The sequence below is a fragment of the Hylobates moloch genome, unplaced genomic scaffold (genome assembly GCF_009828535.3).
Source record: "Hylobates moloch isolate HMO894 unplaced genomic scaffold, HMol_V3 SCAFFOLD_9, whole genome shotgun sequence".
Classification (NCBI taxonomy): domain Eukaryota; kingdom Metazoa; phylum Chordata; class Mammalia; order Primates; family Hylobatidae; genus Hylobates; species Hylobates moloch.
The window spans coordinates 101,718,359-101,745,515 of NW_026652284.1; positions in this window are offsets into that span (position 1 = coordinate 101,718,359).

Here is a 27,157-nt window from a genome sequence, read left to right on the forward strand (position 1 = left end):
TGATGATCTCCTCAAGTAGAATCCCAGTTCTCTTTTTAAACCACTTATTGAAGTATAAGGGAGATAAAAAGCTAAGCTGTACAGATATAATGTATACCATTCGCAAGTCCCAACACATTTTGAAATTGATATGCTTATAAAAATAGCCCTGTACCAATCTTTTTATTTCACAGATGAAACTCAAATCTAGCAGGTTAATGTCTTAACAAAGAAGTCAAAGGTAGTTTGTGAGAACTCAGGACTGCTTTAATTTCCCTGCTCAAAGTAATACTCACAATCTGGAAAAATCAATGGCAAGTTTCACTGGTAAACTATTTTTAGCCAATCATAAAGCTGATTATATTTTCCCTTCTGGAAGAGGACCAGTTCCACATCCTGCTTATTTTCTTGCTTTGGGTTTAATGTAATAACTACATCTCTCAGCAATGCTGTTATATATTGATATCTGACACACGTGGATCCTTTCAATGATTAGAAACAAGATAGTGATGCCCAGAGTAGTGGCTCACAGTGGGCTGCAAGTCTGTCCATGTACACACTATGTTATTCTCTAATAGTCTCTTTATTGCAGCCTGAGCAGGCTCCATGTACTATATTAAGCTAAGGTGCTTTATTTGGAAAAGTTTTGAGGAATCATTGAAGGATTTTAAATAGGTGTTGGCATGATCAGTAGGCATTTTGTTGTATAACACACTCTACAGCAGCATGAATGAGGTAAGGATTAGCGAGATCTTGAGAAGCTTACACAGTTGAAGAATTCTTGCTATAGTTGGCCTCTTCTGTCTGTTGCATATATGCCATAATCTCTGTTAATGGGGTGTATCCACTATTCTGGGGATTAGGAATCCTTCCCAAATACTGTGTTGTTCCTTCTCAATCCAGCTAGAGCCAAGATGTTCCTGTGTGAAGAAGCTCTTCTGTCCCCTTCTTGTATCTGTTCTCTGATCTGCCTCCCATCTTGGTCATGGCCAGACTAGTGAAGCAGAAATTTAATTTTTTTGTGCCCCCAAATTTAGTCCACATGTTTTTCATGCTCACTATTATATACAGTGATCAATTTAGATAAAACTAATAGAACCTCAGCCAGGCGCAGTGGCTCACGCCTGTAATCCCAACACTTCGGGAGGCTAAGGTGGGTGGATCACCTGAGGTCAAGAGTTTGAGACCAGCCTGGCCAACATGGCAAAACCTCATCTCTACTAAACATACAAAAATTAGCCAGGTGTGGTAGTGGGCACCTGTAATCCCAGCTACTCGGGAGGCTGAGGCTGGAGAATCACTTGAACCCAGGAGGCAGAGGTTGCAGTGAGCCAAGATCACACCAATGCACTCCAGCCTGGGCGACAAGAGTAAAACTCTGTCTCAAAAAAACAAACAAACAAACAAAAAACCTCATAGAACTTCATCATCAAGCATGTTAACAGCAAAATTTGAATAGGTGTTAATCTGAAACTTATTGGAATAAATTCTTCTTTTCCCTCATTCCCAATAGTCTCTAAATGTGTAGTCTGCTTTATCTCCCTCTCCCTTCCCTCAACTCTCTTCTGCCTCTCTCTTGTTCTCTGTCTTACCAGTTTTAATTTCTGGAGTGATTTTATTCTGGAATAAGTGTGCAAGTTCTTTTCTAAAATTAGCCTTTACCTTTTACTAATTAATCTCTCCATCATTCACAGGCACATTTGCACCACAAACCTCATATTACTGTAGCTTAGAAATTACAATTTGGTAGTACATTTATCACATGAAGGTCCACATATGTTCTTTACAAAGTAATCCAACAGTAAAAAGTCAAGACATTTAATAATAAAAGTGCAGGCTTTTAGTTTCTCTTTAACAAGCACGATTCTGGCAACACCAAGCCTGCAATCCTACACAGCTTCTAATGACTGTAACTGATTAGCTACAATCTCAGTCTTAGAGTATGGATTATTCAGCACACCAAAGTCCCCATCCTTCTTTATTGCCTCCACAACAGTAAGTCTAAGTGTCAGTTGGGATTTATCATAACATTTACTCTGTTGATTTTCTTAGAATATAGAAATAAAGGCATCCAAATTAGAAAGGAAGAAAAAAAATTATTCCTCTTTGAAGATGACATGATTTTATATGTAGAAAACCCTAAAGATTTCACAAAAATGTCTGTTAGAACAAATAAGTGAACTCAGTAAAGTATTAGAAAACAAAATCAATATACAAAAATCAGTTGTATTTCTTTATACCAATAACAATCAATCTGAAAAAGAAATTTAAAAATCCAATTTGTGATAACATCAAAAAGAATAAAATACTCAGGAATATATTTAACCAAGGAAGTAAAAAATCTGTACCAGTGTACAGAACTTGGTACAGAACTTGGAACAGTGTACAGAACCAGTATACAAACTATCAACTAGAACACTGATGAAAGAAATTGAGACACAAATAAATGGAGAGAAACCCCGTGTTTGTTGATTGAAAGAATTAATTTTGTTAAAATGTTCATACTACCCAAAGCAATATGCAGATTCAATGCAATTCCTATCAATATTCTAATGGCATTTTTCACAGAAGTAGAAAAAAAAATTCAAAAATTTGTATAGAACCACAAAAGATCCCAAATAGAAAGCAATCTTCAGAAAATACAACAAACCTGGAGCCATCACACTTTCTGATTTGTAATTATATTACAAAGTTATAGTAATCAAAACAGCATGGTACTGGCATTAAAAACATACACATTGGTGAACAGAGCAAAATAGAGGTCAGAAATAAACATAAACAGAGAGAGTCAAGTAAATTTTGATATGGCCTCTAAGAAGACACAATGGGAAAAAGATAGTCTCTTCAAAAAGTAGTGTTGGGAAATCTGGATATTCACATGGAAAAGAATAAAACTGGACCCTTATCTTACTTTACATACAAAAATCAACTTAAAATGGATTAAAGATCTAAACATAACACCTGAATGTATTAAATATAAAATTTCAAGAAGACAACCTAGGGGAAAAACTCCTTAACATTGGCCTTGGCAATGATTTTTTTTTCTTTTTTTTTTTTAACTTAGCACATGGAAGGTCAGTGCTACAGTTTATATATTTGTCTTCTCCAAAGTTCATGTTGAAATTTGATCCCCCATATTGGAGGTAAGGCCTAGTGGGAGGTGTTTAGGTCATGGGGGCAGATCCTTCATGAACAGATTAATGTTCTCCCTTGGGAGTTAGTGAGTTCTCATTGTATTAGTTCCTGATAGAGATGGTTGTTAAAAAGAGCCTGGTGCCTCCCGCCATACTTGCTTCCTGTCTTTCCATGTGATCTTTGTACACACTGGCTCCCCTTCACTCTTCTTTATGAGTGGAAGCAGCCTGAGACTCTCACCAGATGCTCAATATTGAACTTTCTCAAACATCAGAATTGTGAGCCAAATAAACCTTTTTTCTTTATAAATTGCCCAGTCTTGGGTATTCCTTCATAGCAACACTAAACAGGCTAAGAAAGTCAGAAAACAAAAGCAAAGATAAACAAGTGGGAATACATCAAACCTAAAGGCTTTTGCACAGCAAAGGAAATAATTGACAAAATGAGAAGGCAGCCTACAAATTGGGAGAAAATATTTGTAAAGTATATATCAAATAAGGGGTTAATAGCCAAAAAATATAAGGAACTCACCCAACTCAATAACAGATAGACAAACAAAAACAAATAACTCAATTAAAAAATGGTCACAGGACCTGAATACTTTTCTAAAGAAAACACAAAAATGATCAACAGGTATAAGAAAAGGCGCTCAATATCACTAATTATCAGAGGAAATTCTAATCAAAACTACTATGAGTTAACACCTCACACCTGTTAGGATGGCCATTAGCGAGAAGACAAGAGATAATAAACATTAAAGATGATATGGAATAAAAGGAACCTTGCAAACTCTTGATAGAAATGCAAACTGGAAAATCTATTATGGAAAATAGTATGGAGGCTCCTCAAAATGTCAAAAATAGAACTACCATACGATCCAGGAGTCTGTCTGCTGGGTATATATCCAAAGGAAATGAAATCAGTATGTCAAAGAGATACCTGCACTCCCATGTTCATTGCAATATTATTCACTATAGCTAAGATATGGAAACAACTTCAGTGTCCATTGATGGATGAATAAATTATGTATGTATGTACATATGTGTGTGTACATATGTACACACACACAAAATGCAATGTTATTCAGCCACAAAAAAAGCAAAAACTGCCACTTGCGACAACATGGATGAACCTGGAGATATTATGGTAGGTAAAATTAGCCAGACACAGAAAGTCAAACAGTACATGATCTCACTTATATGTGGAATCAAAAGTAAGTCATATACGTACAAACAGGAAGTAAAATAATCATTTCTAGGGGCAAGGATGGGGCAGAAATGAGGAGATGTGCATTAAAGTATACAATATGTCTAAATATCTTATGTACAGCCAAAGGACTGTAGTTAGTAATATTTTACCCTGAAAAATTACTAAAAGAGTAGATGTTAGATGCCCTTGCCACAAAAATGTAACCATGTGATGGGTATGCTAATTTGCATGACTGTAGTAATAAGTTTATTATGTATGTGCATGTCAAAATATCATATTGTTAATAAAAAATGTTGTATGCCTTAAAATACAAAATAAAATATAAAATAAAAATTTGTAAAAAGAATATGAAAACAGTTCTGATTTAACTATTTTGATCAAAAGTAGCAAAATATTGCCATTTTTATGTCCATGAGTACCAGTGTTTAGCTCCCATTTATCAATGAGAATATGCAGTATTTAGTTTTCTCTTCCTGTGTTAATTCATTTAGGACAATGGCCTCCAGCTGCATCCATGTTGCTGCAAAAGTAATGATTTTATTCCTTTTTATGGCCACATAGCATTCTATGATTTATATGTGTCACATTTTCTTTATCCAATCCACTGTTGATGAGCATCTAGGTTGATTCCATGCCTTTGCTAATGAGCATAGTGCTGTGATGAACATACAAGTGCATGTCTCTTTTTTAGTAGAACAATTTATATTCCTTTGGGTATTTTCCCAGAAATGGGATTGCTGGGTCAAATGGTAGTTCTATTTTAAGTTCTTTGAGAAATCTCCAATCTCCTTTCCACAATGGTTGAACTAACTTACATTCCCACCAACGGTGTGTAAGCATTCCGTTTTCTCAACAACTCTGCCAATATCTGTTATTTTTTGACTTTTTTTTAATTATACTTTAGGTTTTAGGGTACATGTGCACAATGTACAGGTTTGTTACATATGTATCCACGTGCCGTGTTGGTTTGCTGCACCCATTAACTCATCATTTAGCATTAGGTATATCTCCTAATGCTGTCCCTCCCCCCTCCCCCCACCCCACAACAGTCCCCAGAGTGTGATGTTCCCCTTCCTGTGTCCATGAGTTCTCATTGTTCAATTCCCACCTTTGAGTGAGAACATGCGGTGTTTGGTTTTTTGTCCTTGCGATAGTTTACTGAGAATGATGTTTTCCAGTTTCATCCATGTCCCTACAAAGGACATGAACTCATCATTTTTTATGGCTGCATAGTATTCCATGGTGTATATGTGCCACATTTTCTTAATCCAGTCTATCGTTGTTGGACATTTGGGTTGGTTCCAAGTCTTTGCTATTGTGAATAGTGCCACAATAAACATACGTGTGCATGTGTCTTTATAGCAGCATGATTTATAGTCCTTTGGGTATATACCCAGTAATGGGATGGCTGGGTCAAATGGTATTTCTAGTTCTAGATCCCTGAGGAATCGCCACACTGACTTCCACAATGGTTGAACTAGTTTACAGTCCCACCAACAGTGTAAAAGTGTTCCTATTTCTCCACATCCTCTCCAGCACCATTCTAACTGGTGTGAGATGGTATCTCATTGTGGTTTTGATTTGCATTTCTCTGATGGCCAGTGATGATGAGCATTTTTTCATGTGTTTTTTGGCTGCATAAATGTCTTCTTTTGAGAAGTGTCTGTTCATATCCTTTACCCACTTTTTGATGGGGTTGTTTGTTTTTTTCTTGTAAATTTGTTTGAGTTCAGTGTAGATAACAGCCATTCTGACTGGTGTAAGATGATATCTCATTGTGGTTTTGATTTGCATTTCTCTGATGATTAATGATGCAGAACATTTTTTCATGCTTGTTGGCCCCTTGGATTCTTCTTTTGCGAAGTGTCTGTTCATGTATTTTGCCTACTTTTTTTTTTTTTTGAGACAGAGTCTTGCTCTGCTGCCCAGGCTGGAGTGCAGTGGCACCAGTAACCCCATTACTTTTTAATAGGGTTAATGGTTTTTTGCTCATTAAGTTCCTTATTGTCCTTATTGATTCTGAATATTAGACCTTTGTCAGATGCATGGTTTGCAAAAATTATCTCCCACATTGTAGGTTGTCTGTTTACCCCTTTGATAGTTTATTTTGCTATGCAGAAGCTCTTTAGTTTAATTAGTTCTCACATGTCAATTTTTGTTTTTGTTGCAATTGCTTTTGAGGACTTAGTCATAAATTCTTTCCCAAGACTGACGTCCAGAATGGTGTTTCCTAGGTTTTCTTCCAGGATTCTTATAGTTTGATTGCTGACATTTAAATCTTTAACCCATCTTGCATTAATTTTGTATATGGTTAAGTGAAAGGATGCAGTTTTATTCTTCCATACATGGCTAACCAGCTATTCTAACACCATTTATTGAATAGGAAGTTCTTTCCTCATTGCTTATTTTTGTTGACTTTGTCGAAGGTCAAATGGCTATAGCTTTATAGTATGGGCTCTACTAGAGAAGGAAGGGAGGGAGGTGGGGTATGGGTTGAAAAACTTACTATTGGGTACTACACTCACTACCTGGATGATGAGATCATTTATATCCCAAATCTCTGCATCATGCAACATACCAATGTAAAAAGCCTGCACATGTACTCCCCTGAATCTAAATTAAAAGTTGAAATTATTTTAAAAAAAGGAAATACAAAATTGTGGGTTAAATTTAAAGGACAAACAGTATATTGGTATAGCATCAAAATATCTTCCCTGACATATTCATTAATACCTTCTTTCTAATAATTTCTTTAAAAGACCTATGACTATTTAAAGCAAAAATTGTAACACAGTATTGTGGGATTTATTATGTGTAGATGTAAAATTTATGAGACAAGCACAAAAAATAGAAGGAGGTAAATGGAACTGCTCTGTAGCAAGGCTTTTATATTTTACACTTATTAAAATAGTAAAATATTAACTATAAATAGAGTGTGAAGTGTTAGAGATACATATAACTTCTAAAACAACCACTAAAAATGTAAAGAGGTGTCAGTTAAATGTTAATAAATGCATTAAATTAAATATAAAAAGTATTTGTACAAGAATGTTCTTAGCTCCTTAGTCATAATAGCCTAACATTCATGCAACAGAATTCTACTTAGCAATACAAAAAACAAACCATAGATAGAGAACACATAAGATCTAAACAACACACCATAGATGAATCTCAAAAATGCTGTGTTGAGTGAGACAGCTGAACATAAAATAATATATATTGTATGATTTCAGGCAAAATGAGCCTTGATGAAAAAAATAAAAATAGAGATAGCCACTGGGAGAGGAAACATTTTCCTGGGGAAGAACATGAGAGAATTTTCCAACTATGATGAAAATATTATATTTTTAAAAGGTATGAAGTTTATATGGGTACATTTAGTTGTCAAAAATGTACAGCTGAGATTTGTGTCTTTGAATGTATGTGTATATGACTTCATTAAAAAAAAAAGAACTAAAAAAAATATGGGCCGGGCACGGTGGCTCACGCCTGTAATCTCAGCACTTTGGGATGCTGAAGCAGGCAGATCACGAGGTCAGGAGATCGAGACCTTCCTGGCTAACCTGGTGAAACCCCATCTCTACTAAAAATACAAAAAAAATTAGCCAGGTGTGGTGGTGTGCACCTGTAGTCCCAACTACTCGGGAGGCTGAGGAAGGAGAGTAGTGTGAACCTGGCAGGTGGAGCTTGCAGTGAGCCAAGATTGCGCCACTGCACTCCAGCCTGGGTGACAGAGCAAGACTCCATCTCAAAAATAAAAATAAAAATAAATTTAAAAGATATGGGGTTGGGGAATTGGGTTGAACTATAGTTGAAACAAAAACGGCACATGGTTAGTGGTTATGGAGGCTGGGTGAAAGCCTATTATAGTATGTGGTTTACTTTGTACATGTTTAAAACCTTCTGTAATAAAACACTTGTGCAAAAAAATAGCAAAATGAAAACTAATAAGGCTGGTGAATTTTTCTACACTTTGCTATTTTACTCAATTTTATAGCTTCCCTGGCTCCTGGAGACATCTGAGTTTGTAACTTTGCTGAGACCTTTTGACTTGCATTTACTATTCCTTCTTATTTGAAAATTAAGAGTAGCTTTAAGCATGGACAAATATACCAGTTAGCTTTTGCTAAGATGTGACTAAAAATAGCTTTCAAGATTCTGAAGTTTAGCAATTTGGACTTGGCTCAGTTCAGTGGTACTTCTGGTCTCATGAAGGCTCACTCATGCATCTGCTTTTAGCCACCAGGTCAGTGGGTAGGTAGCTAGGCTGGATGGCTGCATCTGGGAAAATTCATCACTATTCTACATATCTTTCATGTAGCAGCTGTCTGGCTTGGACCACATTGATATGGCAGAATTCCAAGAGAAAAAGCAAAGGTGAGCAAAGCCGCTTGAGGCCTAGGCTTAGAAGTGGTAAACCTTTACTTCCTTCACTTTGTGTTGGTCACAGAAAGTCACTAACTAGCTGGGCCAGATCCAAGGAGTGGAGAAATAGATTCCACTGCTTAAAGAAAGGAAGTCCAAAATCTCATTGCAAAGGGTGTAGTACGGGAAGATGTGGACAACTGAGGTTGTTTTTATAATCAATCTACCACAAAAAAGGGACAGTAATGAAGAACCCCACTTCATAGCCAGTGGGGACATAGTGAAACAATGCTCAGAAATAAGGTCAAGAGTGACTTTGGGTGATTTATTGTCCTTAATAGATCTATTTCTGATTATTCTGTACACACTTGAGCAATGGTTCTGAACACAAGAATTTATCTAACATTCAAGTTTAGTGGGGTCATCCCAAATCAAATGAACAAGGATCCATTAGGCCTGGGAACTAATGGGCACAGCCACATGCCAGCAATCCAGACGTTCAGTGAGCCGGGCAATCCGTTAGAGGAGGGAGGGAATGGCTTTGTACAAGTCAGGAGGAGCAGGGATGGGAAACTGAATGACCTAAGTGGACAAATAGTCCAACCTCTCTCCATAGCTATGACTAATGATTTGATAAATGAAAAAATGTATGCTAGCTGGCAGGTCACTACATCACCATTGTGTGTTTGCCTTTAAACCACAAGAGTCAGAGAGGAGATTCCTTATGCTGTTTGCAAATGGAAACTAATGATTTATGTTCTCACACATGAACTTGCAAGCAGGGACTGCATCATTGCTTTGCAAATTTTAAGCTGACTGATCAAGTAGCTCAGCAGGAGTTCCCAGCATAGCATATGCCTGCTTCCAGCCTCTCCCTTGTATGTTTCTGCTATGGTGATTTGAGGTCATTTATATTATTAAAATTTTTTGAAAAAATAGAGAACAAACAAGCATGATAGTTTATTATGGCTGTCTTTGTAAGATTCTACCACGTATTGCAGCAAGTTTGAAGGTAAAAACATTATTTTAATGAAATGGTTTGCTAAAAGATTAAAATGTTTAAAAGGCATAATGATGTTGGAATATTGTGGCACATAAATTACAGATGTAGGTATTCCAAACGTTAACTATCACATTGCTTGTTTAATCATAAGATTAAACACTGTATTTCACACTATACACAGACACCTGCAGATGTTTTACACCTATTTTTGCTTATCTTCTAGAAAAAAATACGTTTCAAATATTTTCTCCTTTAACCATGTCACATAACTATAAATCTGTTACATACATTGGTTGATCAGTCACAAAGATATTGACAATATGCTGGTACCAGATTAATAATTACTGCCTCTTAATGGTACTTCTAGTCTACTTAAATTGCTTGAATTTAAATGCAATTTTATTATTTGAACCAGTGATTTAGAGAAATAGGTCTCCCAATTATCAGTCCAAATCTGTATTCACAATACTGAGATAATGAATTCATGACTAATTTAATTCCAATCACAAATTTTGCAGGTGGTATTCAAACAAATATATAAGCTACTTTCTAAAAGTCACGATGTGGGATGTAAAATGATTCAATATATTGGCTTCATTTTGCTGTCTTTTATCATGCAGAACTAGTATTTTGATTAGTAGACAAAATTCAGACTATCTTTGCATTCTAAAACAAAATTCTCTGCTGGAAAGTTCTCACAAAAAAATTTCTTTAAGGAGATATAACTAGTATAACAGATCTGTGGACAAATTTGCATATTTATTTTTTTCTTTGTTCCAAAACCATTCTTATGGGACTCTTTGTAGTACCCTATGATCAAGGAGTTTAGATTGTAGTGGTCACTATCTGACTTTTTTTAAAGGATTTTTTTTTAAAGGATGTATCAGATTTTCAAGCATAAAAATAATGAGAAAATCTAGTTTTGGCAGAGATTGGGGAAATGGCTGCTCTCAAATACTGCTGTTAGAAATATTAATTAGTACAATCTCTCTAGAGGACAATTTGGCAACAGGTATGAGAAGCTATAAAAATATGCATTCCCTTCCACCCATTAATTCCAATTCTAGGAATGTAAATCAAATAATGAATTAGACAAGTATTTATGCAATGTTGTATATAAAAGGATGTTCAACTCAGTAATCTTAGTTCTAGGTAAAATTCAAAGCAACGTCATTAATTACAGACTAGTCAAAAAATTATGGTACATTCAAGAAAGGAAATAAAGTAGTCAACAAAGTAATAATATAAATCAGAATGGAATGATATTTAAAATGTTAAATGAAATAACAGCTTACATAAGAATGCATGTATGATTCTACTCTGGTAGCTATAGAAGTAATTTCATTTGTGCGTGTTTACTATAAATATATGTGTAGATTTGCATATGTAGATATACAAATGAAAGAAAAGTCATTAGCAAAATGAACAAAGTATAAATAGTAGTTATCATAGGAAAGTGGGATGATTATGACAATGAAAATGATGATTGGTCTTGTTTTCTACTTTCTGTTTAAATTTCTTAACTCAGATTACTTGTATAAAAATAAATACATAAAATTAAAGTAAGCTACTTCTGCTGAGTATGTGTCCTTAAAGCGAAAACTGAACTGCTGCCCAGATATAATTCATTGCCCAGACTAGCTTGACTGCTAAAGAACTCTTGAGGCCATCTGAGTAATTTTTCCGAAGAAAGTTAGGTAACTTATACAGCATCCAATGGCTCATCTAAAGTTATAGAGAATCTCTCAACACTATGTTTTCCTTGTGTCTTCCAAGTTTCCTCATATCCATATCACCTTAATAACTTTTTTCTTGTCCCAGTGATTAATTCATGCTTGTCTATTAGGACAGAGATTATGGACCCCTCCCCCTTAGCATAAGTCAGAGAATAGCCTTGCTCAGCACGTATACACAGTATTTTAGTTCACAGTGATCCAAATTGTTTGGCTGCATTTTCCTCCCATACTCACAGTCTCTGCTTCAGACTGAGAAGGAAGGATATTCAGGTTTCCAAAGCCCAGCAAGAATTTGGATAGAGTTCTCAGACAACTTATTCATTTTTTTTTCTTCCCTGGTTTCTGGCTGAGACATATGATGTTGGAACATTATAAACCCACATCCCAGTCTTTAAAAAATGAGGAAATACCTCAGTAAAGAAACAAAAGCTCCTGAATTGGATGCCTGTAGAAATCCATCAAGTTATAAATAGTTGTTAGAAGAAGCACCCTAGGCACTGAAAGTACTTGTATGTGGGGATCTGATTTTGCATGCTACTGAAAGTGGTGATTTGGAGAAGATATAGTTCTATATCAGAGCACTTTTTAAAATTAAAACCTGAAAATGAGATAGATGTAAGAGTTATCAATTTTTTTAGCACAACCTAAAACTGCCAACAGTAAGGGAAGGGGCAGCAATTGAGATCTATTTTTATACATGGTCCCAGTGAATCTCCTCAATAATCTCTTGGAGGAATTCTTAGCATTTTCACTTTATAGGTGATAAAACTAAGCCCTAGAGACTAAATAAGCTGTCTCAGGTTACATTATTTGCATGTGGCACAGCCAGAATTTGACCTGAAGTCTTCACATTCTTGGTTAGATTTGAGAGAGGAGACAGAGCTAGAGAGAAGAACACTAATGGTATGAAAGGATGATACATAAAGTATTTATGGAAATTAGAACCAACAGTAACTCTCTGGCCAAAGTCTGAATCAATTAACAAATAAGAATAAGACAGATGAGACAGCAAAAATCGTCTTTATTACCAACAAAGCTGATACGACAGGCAGTGAATAACATCTTTGAGAAAACAGACTTAGCAATACTGAGCCCAGAATTAAAGCAGGTGTCCCCACCCAGGTACAGACCATTCTGGAACACCACGGCCTCCCCTCTGGGAGCAAGCAGAGAACAAACAAGAACCCATGTTCTTTATAGGCAGGCTGTCTCCCAGGAAGAGAAAAGATGAATACGGTGAACTGAGTTTGTCTACTTTATTCTTTCTAAATTTACCAATAAGAAAGTCTCTCCTCTTTCCCCATGGGGCAATGGAGCAGCAGATGAGAGGGCGGAAGAGAATCCAGGAACGTTACATTAGTAGAACTCCCTCCACATGGAAGGAAGCACTGGGAGTGTAGAAGAGTCATTCCTACACAAGAATTTTAGTTTGCACAGTCTAATAACTTTAAGAATCAAACAGTGGGTTTCTTTTTCAGCTATCATAAATTTTACAGATTCTTGGAAAAAAGTAAAGAGGATAGGACAAACCAGAAGAGGTTGGTTTTCCCCAGTATTTTTATTCTCCTGTCTCCCTTCACTTCCTGCCAGTCCTTGTGCCAGATGGAGTATACATAACTCTGACTTAGAGGGAAAAAAGTTTATTCATAAGAGAGAGGAGAGTTTTGGAAGATGAGATTCACAGGGCCTGAAGGCAGTTGAGAAACACCTATCCCCTTAAAGTTGGGAGGATGAGTGGGGTAGAGGAGGCTGATACTTTTTTCTTCACAGATGGAGTATGATGAGTGACTGCCCAACAGATGTGTAATGGGACTCTGCCACATGATAGACAGCAGAGGAGACAGGGAAGCATGGGATGTCTAGGAACTTGCGGTATCACAACCCACAAGTAGCATGGGAGAAATTCGGAAGTGCCTGCTTGCCAAAGAGATACATGTAGATTAGTTGACAAAAAGGCTTGAGTCACAGGCCCAATATGTCACGTAAGCAGGAGAGGTGAGGTCTCCCCAAGCGGATGTGGGGGGTATTGCTGGCTGCTTCCATAGCTAAAAATGTCTGAGGAAGATGAGCACAGTGGGAGTGCTGTGTGGAAACGGAAATAGCTTCTCAGTGCAGCCAGGCAGAAGCAGAGGAGCTCCTGAATACCATTGTCTACACCATGAAGCCGATAAGAGTGAGAATTGAATCACACCTTCAGAATATCAGCAAGTGGTCAGTCAGGAAGCAATTAGCCTCTTCTTGCTTGAGAAGTCTCCGTCTCTGCCCCCCCTGCTCCATTCTTGAGAATTTAGGATTGGGATCAAGTGGAAAGAAAGGAAAGCCTGAGATAGAGCTTTGAACGGAAACTGAACCTGAGATCACAATCCTGAATTTACACAAAAAGTCACTGGATTGAATTAAGAGACTCCAAAAAAGAATGACATTAGTTATTCTGTTAAGGAGCAGAAATTGAAACTCATGAGCTAAATTTAAAAAAAAATTTTCCTTTTGCATTATATGGGTTATGTTAATTACATCAGCTGTGGATCAATACAACTGTATCTATAAATTCATTGTGGTATCGTGTTGTCCTTTTCTTCTAATCACATCATCTGGCCCCTGTGGGACAGTTGAATAGAAAAATTATAATCTATTAGATTGTGCTATAATTAACAGGAGAGCAGCTTTTACAGACCTGAATTTAAAATGTGCCAAGGAAAGCAATTCTAAGTGCTTCTACAAGAGAATAATCTTTTTCAGTGGTTCTTTGGATTCTGACCAAGACCCTCAAATAGGATAAATCCAAAATCACAGCTCTTGACAGCAGTAGCTGAGAAGTGGTTGTTTGGAGGGTATAATCTCTATGGCAACCTTGTGCTTGAAGAGAGTTCTTTGTAGATTACATCAATCATACAAATTTCTTTGATGGATGATGTAATGGGTTTTCATACTCATTTTCTATTTCTTTATTTTGTGCAGATGATGATGTAAAAGGCTGAACCAAAAATAACAACTGATCTTACATACACCATTCCTCTGCTGCATTGGTATGTCACAGCTGTGATCTCCACAAGGTAATTAAAAGGTGTTTATGGATACCCATCAGCATCTGGAGTAATCCAGATGTTCCACAATACATGACTCAAGAATCCTAGAATTAGAAAGCTGGGAGAGACTCACAGATATTTCTGTAGTGTAGTTTCCCCCAACCAAAATTTTATAGGTCTTGGAAAAACATTCTTCAGCTTCTTGGGCTTGCAATATATTCCTATTTAGATTCAATTTCAGTGAAAACATAATCCTGTGTAAAGATGCATTATAAATCTAGAATCAGGCAGCACACCATAGAGCTCCAGAACTTGGCCTCTGAAGCTAGATTGCTTAGTTTCAAAATTTGATGCCTCCATTTATTAGTCATGTGAATGGATATGTAGCTTAACTTCTATGGCTTAATGTCCTAATTTGCATAATGAAAAATATAATAGTGTCTCCTTCATAGAGCTCTTGTAAATGTTAAATCATTTATCCATTTAAACCCCTTAGAACAGTGAGCTACATAGTAAGACTCAATAATCTTATCTCTTCATATATATGGGGACACACACCCATGGAGATACAATTCAATGAAATGAGCAAGGTGAGTTATTGAGGGACCAGTGTTTTCATACTTACACCCTGCTTGCATAAAGATGTAATGTTTATTGGAAATAGATGGAGATGTAGCATTGTTAAGAAATACTGAGTAATTTGATTCCGTAACTTTGGATCTCACCCCTTGTCTTTCAGCCATTTTCTCCCCGTCCTATTGTTTCTAAAATATTTGGGAAAGTTTTAAAGGAAAAGAGAATATTATGAGCAGCTGATGGAACTCTTCCAGCTCCTTTGCTGGATGCTATAAAACGCAAGAAGAGTGACCTAAATTCAAAAACGCAGCATCCCATGGATGTCTTAGCATTTCAAATGCAAATCCCTTTTCTTTGATTTTCCTTATTCCTACCCTCGGTCTCTCAGCTGGGGAATTTCTATTAGAAAATCTCAGTGCATCTTCATTTGGATGAATCCTGGGAACCCAGACATAGCATGCAGCATCTGGGAAACATGGGAAACCCTTTAGTTAGCCTCCCCCGAGTTATCTGAAGATGAGAAACATCTGTTACCATCTTTTCAGACACAGGGTGTTTGATGGGCTTATTTTTCTGCTTTGCTTGGATATTCCCAGCTCAGCCAAATATTGTCCCTAAAGAAGTCATCACAAATAAGGTATGATAAACCCATGAACTTGAGGTGTTATCAATCATAAAAATACTGTAAAACATCCCAGCTATAGTCATCCTCCATTATTTATATATATATATATATAGAGAGAGAGAGAGAGAGAGAGAAAGAGAGAGAGAGAGAGAGAGCGCTAGGATATTCAAAAGATTGTACTTTTCACTTTCTGCAGAACGGCACCCAAGAAACTAGCTCTCTGTGTTAGTAGTTTGAACACAACTGGAAGAAATAAAAAAAAAAATGCTGTGAAACAGGTGCAAGGTTGTCAGAGTCATTGAAGCATTGATATAACTGTCTTAAGTCTCATAAAATAGTAGCATTTGGCAGGCCTCTATATAAATGAGGTTAGGTTTGCCAGAAAAGTAAAGTAACACTACTGGTAAGTTAAAAAATCATATCCTATCAGAATTTCCCTGCATTCCATCCAAATTTTCTGTGAAACTTTGGTAATAGTCTGATTCATCACATATAAATTCCATGCCAAAAAAATAAAAAAGAAACTGTAACTTTCCCACTATTGCTCTGTAGAAAGGCAAAGAGCAATACCAAAGATATGTTTGCCAGTTTCTTGCTTGTAAAGAAATATGCCGTTATTGCTTAGTGATATTTCTCCCCTCATCTCCACCCAACTAAGATAGTAGAGTGATAATAGAGGGAGTATCTAAAATTATAATAACAAGATTATAAAATATCCTTTCTTGTGGTTAAAATTGCTTTGGATAAATTATATAAATGTATATAGATGAGCTTGCCTGATTGCAAACTGACATTCATCTAAGTTTCAAATTGAAGTAATCTGCCTCACCCATTTAAGCAGTTAACTGACTTATAATAAGTTTATGACTGCAACTCGAATGGATGGCTTTAATCAGAGTTTAGATTACATGAGATTCATAGATCACAAGATCTAGAATTTTCTTTTCCTTACGGGTGTGGGGAAAGAACAGGCTGGGAAACAAGCCCTTAGAGGAAGTACTGGGAACGTTTTTTTGTTTTACTATTAAAGATCTGTTTACAGTCTACAGTGTCCCATTGGGTTGCACTTTAGCTAAATAAAATGACAACTGTCCTCTGTTTATAACTGAGAAATTCCTGTGGCTGTGGAGTCTGGAGACCAACCTTTAACTCAGAGACCTCCCAAACTCCCACTTTCCTTTATCTTACCCATATGACTTTGCAATGACTCTTTTTCAGTTCAGGAATGAATGTTCTGGAAGTATTGTTCAGTTGTGTTAACTGGTGTATGAGAAAATTGTAATGTGGGAATTTATTTGCCTAACTGGTAACACACAAAAAAAGTGCACCAGTTAAACTGTTAAGCATAAATTGGGCTGAGCTAGTGCCAGAGAAAAACAATTTGTAATAAAATGTGTAATTTCACTTTCAAGATAAGGAGTGCATAATATACAGATGTGGGAGAGGTCCTACATTGGGAACCACAATCTAAGCTTCTACTTTTAAAATTTAACTTTTATTTTAAGTTCAGGGGTACATGTGCAAGTTTGTTATATAGGTAAACTTGTGTCATGAGAATTTGTTGTACAGATTATTTCGTCACCCAGGTATTAAGCCTAGTACCCATTAGTTATTTTTCCTTATCCTCTCCCTCTTCCCACCCTCCACCCTCTAATGGGCCCCAGTGTGTGTTTTTCCCCCCTCTATGCATCCGTGTGTTCTCATCATTTAGCTCCCACTTATAACTGAGAACATGCGGTATTTGGTTTTCTGTTCCTGCGTTAGTTTGCTAATTATAATGGCCTTCAGCTCCATTCATCTTCCTGCAAAGGACACAATATTGTTCTTTTTATGGCTGCATACTAGTATTCCATGGTGTATATGTACTACATTTTCTATGTCAAGTCGGCTATTGATGGGCATTTAGGTTCATTCCATGTCTTTGCTATTGTGAATAGTGCTGCAATGAACATGTGCATGCATCTTTATGAAAGAATGATTTATATTATTTGGGGTATATGCCCAGTAGTAGGATAGCTGGGTTGAATGGTATTTCTGTTTTTAGCTCTTTGGTGAATCACCACACTGTCTTCCACAATGGTTGAAATAATTTACACTCCCACCAACAGTGTATAAGTGTTCCTTCTCCACAATCTTGCCAGAATCTGTTATTTTTTGACTTTTTAATAATAGCCATTCTGACTGGTATCTCATTGTGGTTTTGATTTGCATTTCTCTAATGATAGTGATGTTGAACTTTTTTTTCATATGATAGTTGCCCATGTGCACATCTTCTTTTGAAAAGTGTCTGTTCATATTCTTTACCCACTTCTTAATAGGGTTTTTTTTTCCTTGTAAACTTAAGTTCCTTATAGATCCTGGCTATTAGACCTTTCTCAGATGCATAGCTTGCAGAAATTTTCTCCCATTTTGTAGGTCATCTGTTCACCCTGTTGATAGTTTCTTTTGCTGTGCAGAAGCTCTTTAGTTTAATTAGATCGCATTTGTCAATTTTTCTAAGCTTCTATTTTTTCATATAAAACAACTCACCATATGGGATAAATAAAATTTCCAGTAAATCACCACCAATGAGCAGTTTCACAGACCATTTTCACATCAACTGTGGGGGTCTCCTGGCGTCTGTTCAGGAAATGACCACAAAGCTGCTTGTCTATGATGCGGCATAACAGTGGGTAAGAGGGCTGGTGGCATCAAGTGGAGAGAGCAGCTCCATCTTTATTCCATAAGGAGACCAGGCATCTGTAGGGGGTTGTTGGTCCGTCCTTTGACTTCTTATTCGCTCCATTTTGGTTCTCCAGATAGAGTTAGACAGAAGAATGAAAACAAACATCTTATGTGTCAAGCATTTTTACCTTTGCTCTCTGTCTGTTGACTGGGGTTAAAATTATGAGCAAAGGGTTTTTTGTATGTTATGCCATGAGCAAACATTTCAGGTTTAGATATTCAAATTAAAGACAATTTCATTGTAATTAATCAAGCATTGTGTTGATCAACACCTGAAAAAAATGTTTCTGGGAGAAACTAGTATCTTCTGAAATAGTAATAAGTTCTTCATTAAGAAAAAGGAAAGCATGCTGTGATCTAATCAGTTTAGAAATCAAGGGTTAGACAAAGTTAAATAGATTTAATTTTTGTAGGAATTCTCACAGCCTATAATGTTTTATTAATCATCTGTCTTAGCTCTAAACGGTATTTTTTCAGACAGAGAAAGGAAAGAGGACAAAAAAAGATAATGAATGACTTTAGGAAGGCAATCAACCACATCTGCCACAATATATGCACAGGCATTATGATTCTCCGATGGCAGAAGAGGGGAATAAATAATGCCGCATTTAAGCATCAGTTATTTTTTTCAACTATGGCCACCAGCATCTCACAATTACACAGTTTGGGAAATGGACATAGAGGACACAGTTCTGATGTCAAATCTTGTAGATTACAGTTATGTGACATTGTGTAAATTATTTAACTTCTCCTAGCCTCAATTTTCATAGCCATGAAAGTGAGCTAATACCTAGCTCTTGGGTTAATGTAAAAATTGTATGCAATTATGCATGTAGTGCTTGGCACAGAAATGATCAATTGTTTTATCTTCTCCAGGGCCTACACTCTCACCCCAGGCCCAATCTGTCATTTGAACTTAAAGTGACTCCAATAGAAATGGGCCACTGTCCTGCCACAGTGTAGACAGTTTCCTCCAGGGAACTGAGTTAGTGTCTGAGAGTGATAGCCTCTAAAATATCTTCTGTCATTTATTCCATTCCTCCATTCAGGCAGGCAGTCCACATATTCTTATGAGGCATCTATCATGGGTTCAGGCACTAGGATAAAGATAGACTTGGTTTCCTTCCCTGATGAGCTTACTGTCTGCCACTTAAGCAGTAATGCTCAAGTGTGAAAACAGTTCTGATAAAGAACGTTCCGGGCACTAATTTTGAACTAAGAATTATGCTTAGAATCCAGGGAGACAGTACAGATTTAGTAGAACTATACTTTCTCTAATACACCATGAAGAAACCAGTATAAAAATCACATCCACAGTGAAATAAGAAGTGAGAGAATGGAGTGAAGAAATGAATGGGAGGGGGCTGTGCCTTCAAAATAGGTTTCTCACTTGACCCCAATAGCAACTCAAAAAGTTGGTCAAGAAGAGGAGATAATTTTTCTTAAGGACAAAGAGTCATTTCCCGGTGGACTCAAGACTATTGCCCAGGGTTTCTGATTTCCAGCCCAGACTCTTCAGGGCTGCAGGTGGAATAAACCTAGAGGAGTTTTCCTCAGATTTCCAACTAAAGATGACTCCATAATTAGGAACTTAATAAATGATGCTTCCTCAGAATTTTGTCTTTTACTTTAGCACTTCTCATGCTATTCCTAAGATTTCACCCTTTTTTCCCTCTGTCATAACATCTAATTATAATTCCACAAGGTTGAGAACCATGTTGTTTTCCTCTATATGTTTTAAGTGCCTAGCTTCTGTTATTTGCTAAAAATAATTAATGGCTGAGATTAGTTTATGCTAATTTATATAATAATAAGCCCAGGCTTAAGTTGGATTTTTTTGTTATATATAATAATTTTTTACTAAAATTACTTTGACTTTCAATTTTGCTGTCACTGTATCTATGAATATAAATGACTAGATCAGAGAGATTGTAGGGATAAGAGGAAAGACTGTCTTTTTATTGATATACTGGAGTCTAAAGAATTTGTAGCCCTCTTCTCATAATGCATTCAAGGTAAAATTTATCATAAAGACCAGCAGAAATCAGCCTTGACACTCTCAATTCTGCATACTTGGTGGATTAGTTGTCCTTTAGTGTAATAAAGATGATCAGGCCAGAAATGTTTTGGAAAAGTATAAAGTCAGATGGAATTTAGCTCCAGCCACTTAAAGTCTTATAAATTTCAATTTATTTTTTTTAGATGGAGTCTTGCTCTGTCACCAGGCTGGAGTGCAGTGGTGCAATCTTGGCTCACTGCAACCTCCGCCTCCTGGGTTCAAGCGATTCTCCTGCCTCAGCCTCCTAAGTAGCTGGGATTACAAGCAAGTACCACCACGCCCAGCTAATTTTTGTATTTTTAGTAGGGACGGGGTTTCACCATGTTGATCAGGATGGTCTCCATCTTCTGACCTCGTGATCTGCCCGCCTCTGCATCCCAAAGTGCCGGGATTACAGGCATAAGCCACCGCTCCCGGCTTCAATATATTTTTAGAAGTTACATTCTTTTAAAAAGTGAAGAAGTACATTAGATTACAAGTTAGCTTTGGGCTTAACAGTTAGGTTAATTATGGATTTAAAAATGAGTTAGGAATCGCTCTCTATTGATCACAGATAGTAAGTCAAGGGGACCTTCAACAGGCTTTATAATCCTATAGTGTCTCAATTTTAAGACTTGAGGTTCACCTTTGCTAAGGTCTGGTGATTCCATTTGTAGAAACTGTTCACTGAGCAAAAGATAAACAAGCTAATTTTATGAGTAGAATTATTTTAGCACTATACTAAATAGTGTGTATTAATCCTCTGAAAGTGGAATTATAAAATGGATGGTTTAGATGTTATTGGGGAGCACACACTGTGAATTTCTTTAGATCTTCTTCTTTCATTTTTTTTGCTAGTTAAAAGTTGGTTAAGTGCTATCATTAAAGTACTGAGCACTAGTCAGGAAAACAATAAAAATGAGCCTTGGGATATTTCTTCATAGCTTTTTTAGAACATTTTGGCACAACTTTGTTTTGAGTCGGGCATTGTCGTGAAGGATGGAAATGGTGTCTCCTTTACTCATTCCTAGGATGCTTATATGATTCCATTTATCTGCAATCCTGGGAACCCTACAATTCCCAGGGATAGAATTGTATTATTGGGTTTCCTGATGGGTGTTTCACATAACTTTTATGGCTTGTTTAATTTCACATTGCCCTCTGTGGACAGGACTATTTGTTTTGCCAAATGCAAAGCCCACTCGAAAGTCACACTCACAAGTTAAATAAGTTTTAAATTATTTGCTTAAGTAAAAGACACCACCTCTTAATCTAGAAATGATACAGAAGAAGTCCAAAATCTTCTTGGCTGTAACTGAGTATGAAGAAATCCTACTTGAATCATCTCAGTACAAATTAAAAACATGCATTACCAACCAAATACCCTTCAATTACCAAGTTTTACTTACTTATTTACTTTTTAAATCCAGGGTGAGACTATTAAGCCAAAGGCACTGTGGAGCTAGTTAAAACAAAAGTCTGTAATAATCTGAGATGCAAAAAAAACCTCTGAATAGACTATATTCACTCACACTGTCAAGGCATTATATGAGGCCGGACGCAGTGGCTCACGCTTGTAATCTCAGCACTTTGGGAGGCCGAGGCGGGCGGATCACGAGGTCAGGAGATCAAGACCACTATGAAACCCCGTCTCTACTAAAAAAATACAAAAAATTAGCCGGGCGTGGTGGGGGGCACCTGTAGTCCCAGCTACTCGGAGAGGCTGAGGCAGGAGAATGGCGTGAACCCCGGAGGCAGAGCTTGCAGTGAGCCGAGATTGCGCCACTGCACTCCAGCCTGGGTGACAGAGCGAGACTCCGTCTCAAAAAAAAAAAAGGGCATGATATGAAGTACGAGGAATTATTTGGGTAATTCTGGTTCTTGGTCTTTCTTATCACATGTGTATTTTCTGTAGGTCTGAGACCTAGAGAAATACGTAAAAGTTAGACATAGAAGTCAGATAAAAGTCAAAACCCTGTGAACAAAAGACTGCATTTCCAAAAGTATTATACATAAGCAAAAAACGCCCCAATACTACTGATGAGAATCTGTTCTCACTATCCAGACAAGACCGAATGACACTATCCAAACAAGACCAAAACACACGCACACACACACATACACACATGCACACACACACATACACACATGCACACACACACACGCATAGACGCATGCACACACGCACACACATACATGCATACACGCATGCGTGCACGCACACACACATGCACTCTCTCTCTTATTTGTCTCTCTTTTTTCTTCTTTACTACCCATATACAGATGATAAAACTCACCTATGACTGGAATTAAGGAGACAACAGGGTCTTGAATTGCAAAATGTTCCAAACACGTTTTACCAACTCCAAGAAGGTCGGAAACACAATGATTCAACAAGAATATCTGACCACTTCCTTGTTTTTAATTCGAAATGAAACCCAACTTAAAACATCATACCATGTGCATTCTTTACAGGTTATAAAATTCCTTATATGGCAAAAGATGCCATTTGTCTTCTTCCTACACCCATGCCCCTTCTTAATGAATACTTTTCACTTATATACCCCAACAGTCTGTTCTCACAGTTCTAGGTGAGAGGTTTGTGGGCAACATGAGCCTTCTGGCATGGCTCTGACCCAAAATGGACCAGTAAGATTCCTTAGAAATTTGGAATCTGAATGCAGAATTTTAATTAAGCTTTATTTGGCACTGTCCAGACAGGGAATAAAATTATAGACAGAGAGAGAACATACCGAGGCAGATGCTCACAGCAAAGCTTTCAAGAGATGAACTGTGGTTCCTAATTTTCTAGGTGGTAGGCTTTGTGTCTCATGAGGCCCACCTATATTCCTTGCCTTTGTGATCTGTGAAATACCTCTGGATTATTCCAATAAATTCCCTTTTTTACCTAAGTTAGTTTGAGTGAGTTGAGTGAGTTACTATCGAACTATCCCTAACTAAAAATCTATTAGGGCATTTCAATTAGAACTCAGTCTCACAGTTCCTGAAACTGTGTTTTAAAATAATATGGTATGCTATAATATGCTAGCAAATATAGAAAAATAAAATTAAATCACCGGCTAAAGTTAGACTTGCAAGCCATATCCTATTACTATACTCCATGAATTCTTCCCTTGTCTATTAGCAAAATTACAGTTTTGTTTTAAGAAATACATTTATTCCTGTGCATAAATTTTACACATTTTATTAAGAGGCCAGATTATTTAATTTCTCTAAATATTTCTTTTTTTTTTTTTTTTTTTAGATGGTATCTCGCACTGTCACCCAGGCTGGAGTGCAGTGGTGCGATCTGGCTCACTGCAAGCTCTGCCTCCCGGGTTCATGCCATTCTCCTGCCTCAGCCTCCTGAGTAGCTGGAACTACAGGCGCCCGCCACCACGCCCAGCTAATTTTTTATATTTTTAGTAGAGACGGGCTTTCACCGTGTTAGCCAGGATGGTGTCAATCTCCTGACCTCGTGATCCGCCCACCTCGGCCTCCCAAAGTGCTGGGATTACAGGCGTGAGCCACCGCGTCTGGCCTAAATATTCCTTTTTAAAAACTAAGTAAATAAGCAAAAACAATGAACTCTTCTAATCAATAAATTTTACCAAAGTAGCCTGTTATTTGCAGAGTAGTATTGCGCATCAGAGCTTCTACTGTTAAAGAGGAAAAATTTTTGAAGAGTCTGTAAAAACAGCCCCTAATTATTGGCTAGACACCCACAGAAGCCATCTGTGTCCCTTTAGGCTGATCCTAAGCAATATTTGGAGACAGGACTGTTTTCTTGTGGGAATGCTGGCCCAGTAATGGTGCATCTGACATTTTAATAGAACCTGAAAATATATGTTTTATATGAAATTCTACATTTTAAAATGCTGGCAGGTTATTATCAAAAAGACAAAAGGTAACAAGCGTTGGCGAGAATTTGGACAAAAGAGAACTCTTGTACACTGGTGGTGGGAATGTAAATTTGTACACTCATTATGGAAAATAATATGGAGGTTTCTCAAAAAAATTAAAAATAGAGCTACCATATAATTCAGCAATCCTTTTGCTGGGTATATATTCAAAGGATATAAAACAATATGTCAAAGAGATATCTGCCCTCCCATGTTCTTTACAGCATTATTCACAATAGCCAAGATATAAGATCAACCTAAGTGTTCATTAATGGATGAATCGATAGAGAAAATTGGCTCTATATACACAATGGAAACTATTCAATCTTTTAAAAGAAGAAAATCATGTGACAACATGGCTGAACCTGGAGGATACTATGTTAAGTGAAATAAGCCAGGCACAGAAAGACAAATACCACGTGACCTGATTTATATGTGGAGTGTAAAAAAATCCAACTCATAGAAACAGTAAAATGGTGGGTACCAGAGGCTGAGGGTTGGAAGATTTGAGGAGGTGTTGGTCAAAGGATATAAAAATTTCAGTGAGATAGGAGGAATAAGTTCAAGAGAGCTGTGGTACATTATGATGACTATAGTTAATAGCAATGTATTATATATTTGAAAATTACTGAAAATCAATTTTAAGTGTTTCATCAAAAAAAGATAAGTATGTGAAGTAATACACGTGTTAAATAGCTTGGTTTAGCCATTTCACAATGTGTACATATATCAAGGCTTTACATTGTACACCATAAATATATATAATTTTTGTTAAATATAATTTCTTAAATAAGAATTTTAAAATAGATCTATATTCACTGGTACAGATGCCATTTTGTATTAAGAGAAAAAAAGAAAAAAGAAAAATCATATTGCAAAGCATGTTTCTATTTAATTAAAAATGCACATAAGAAAAAAATTAAATCAAATGCTAAGAAATAATTGAATTCAAAATAAACACACACGCACACATAATTTCATGCAAACAGACAAAAACTTCTAAAGCCCAATTTTGCCCCTTCAGCTATTGTGTCATTACTTATGCCTTAAACTTTCATAATATGGCTTTTACTGATACTACTTGAGTATGTGGCTGCTGAGGTCCAGAAAAATGTATGCGAGTTGCTCTAGGCCAAATAAAACTATGTTGAAAGTGGAGAATTAACATATTTGTGGGTACACATAAAAATCTGCAAGGCTATAAATACATCTGGTTCTGACATCAGCTATCAAATTACCCTTTTCAGTAAAACATAAATATCATATGTTCCTATGTTTCTAATACTTTTATATGTATTATATCAAAGAAGTCAGAACTTCAAAATAATCTTCAGCCTAACATCCTAGTTTACATCCTCATAACCTCACACTTGGAATGGATCGGTAACTTCTAGCTAGTGCGTAGGTTTCCAATTGCTTCTCTTTCCATCCTCTATGCAACAAGTAGTTATTATTATAAGAAAATAGATTTTATCATGTAATTCTACTGGGTTTTTTTAATGGCTTTCATTAACAGATATTACAAAGCTTAAGACTCTTGACTTTCCAAAGTGGCCCAACTTAGCTCTCCATCTTATTACCTATCCTTTGTGCTCTAGCTAAAATCCTGGGCTTCAGCAGCATTCTTCAAAGTTTGCCCAACCAAAGGTATTTTAAGATACACTACAAGGCATTCTGGATAGCATGAGCTGGGGGAGATAAATTTTGTAGTCTAATAAGTTTTGGGAAAGCTAATTAACATGGTTGAACCAATTTGTTTAGTGAGTCCACAATGACTGAGTGCCTTATATGTGTTCTATACTGTGCTAAGCATGAGTTATGCATTGGTAGACAGGAGGGGCACAGTTCCTGTTTCTCCCAGAGCTAAAGTCCAACACAGAAATTCTTAGAGCCAAGCTTGTTTAACCACAGAGTTGCTCCTTAAGCATCCACAACAGTACATATTTTTACAAAACGCTCTTCTCTCTCTCATTGACTTGAATACTTGACCCCATCCCTGCTTTCTTTCACATACTTTTCTTTCTACCTAGCATGCTCTTCATTCTCTCAGTAATTGAACAAACTCCTCTTATCTCTCACTACCCACCAGTTCTCAGTTTATTGAGTAGCCATATGACAAGCTCAGGAGAGTTTAGTTGCTCTGACCTCTGTCCCACAGGACTTTCATAAGTGTCTTCATATACGTTCTGTAAGGGGTTAGAGTAATTTTATTCTCCTCCCTCCTGCCCCTATATATTGGGCAGGGGCCATATATCAGGCTTCTTTTTATTATGAGTTTCTTGCAGACTGCTAGGTAGATATTTGATAAAACCCTCCAGTGACATTCCATTTTCTCTATTCTCTGCACTTACCTCTTAACACTCTTACCCTCTCACTTTATTGCAGATATACTGACCTCCTTACAGTTCATCACACTCTGTACAAGCATGCTCCTGCCTCACAGCCTTTGCCTTTGCTGTTTGTCCATTCAGAAAACTCTTCTCTGTGGGACTTTTCTAACCATCCGTATAAAATAGCCAATCTCTACCACCCCTATGATTCTTACTCTGTTTTATTCACCATATCAGTTTTATGCAGTTAACTATTGCCACATAACAGACCACCTCAAAACTTAGTGTCTTAAGACAACAATGATTTATTGTTTCTCTTACTTTTGTTGGTTGGCTGGGCCTGACTGATTCATGCGTTGATTTGCCTGAGCTCATTCAAGAAGCTACATTCAACCGGGTGGTCAGCTGGGCTTGAAGATAGCCTCACTCATATATCCGGCATTTGACGCTGGCTGACTATTAACCAGAGCAGATTAGTCATCTTTTATGTAACCTCTCATCCTCCTGAA